The 956-nt window shown below is 45.1% G+C and overlaps 1 long non-coding RNA gene across 1 annotated transcript in view; it reads left to right on the top strand.

Moving 5' to 3' along the window:
• LOC106815289 overlaps window positions 1–956 on the top strand; it is a 22,935-nt gene that overhangs the window by 14,401 nt on the left and 7,578 nt on the right. The window lies entirely within an intron of this gene.

Genomic DNA, 956 nt, shown 5'->3' with positions numbered 1-956 from the left:
GAAATTTGATCATCTGTAATTCACTTCCGCGCGCATATATTTGCTAATATATTGACTAATCGTGCGTCAATAAACTCAATATTCACAGAGAGTATGGGGGTGCCTGTACGGGAGATCATTTGCATAATATATTCTAGATACCTATAGACACATGTCTCACTCTCTGTGAATATTGAGTTTATTGATGCAAGATTAGTCAATATATTACCAAATATATGCGTACCGTAATCTCCCGTACCGGCTTGAATAATGACCAGCCTCGCTTGTGTGTGTGGAGTCGGGAGTATTCTTCACCAACGCAGATCACCGTACCAGATAATTATTCTGGCAATCATATAATCGCTAGTTTCGATGCCATTTGCAACAAACGATCCAAATAGATGACAGCACAACTAACACACGGCAACAAAGTTCCGTGATAGGTCCACACAGGAATACAGCGCGTGCAATGTACGAATAGTTCATATATTACCGCCACATGCACCAGCCAGTGGTGGGGAATTTATCACCTGCGCGTGTAAAACAATTTACGAATAGCGCCAGGAGTACATGAATAGATCTCACAATTCGTGTACACCGTATAGCACAGCACCTTGCAGATGGCCACGCAATCGCTGGCACAACACGGCTGATAAGAATCGTTATAACGGCTTGCATCATGTATAGGGCCTAGCTCATATATTCGAAGCAGTAGTAGCATCAGGAATAGAAGCAGTAGGAGTAGAATGGTGGTTGGTATTAGTGACAAAATTAGTCGCGCTCTCCGCATCTTAGTCTTAGCACCACTTTACACGCAAAAATTATACAGGCACGCACGCACGCACACACGCACGCACGCACGCACGCACGCACGCACGCACGCACGCACTCCCACACACACACACACACACACACATACACACACACACACACACACACACACACACACACACACACACACACACACACACACACAC

This window comes from Priapulus caudatus, unplaced genomic scaffold (assembly GCF_000485595.1).
Source record: "Priapulus caudatus unplaced genomic scaffold, Priapulus_caudatus-5.0.1 Scaffold1083, whole genome shotgun sequence".
NCBI lineage: Eukaryota > Metazoa > Priapulida > Priapulimorpha > Priapulimorphida > Priapulidae > Priapulus > Priapulus caudatus.
The sequence above is the reverse complement of the archived record's forward strand: the minus strand, read 5'-3'. Positions and strand labels throughout refer to the sequence as shown.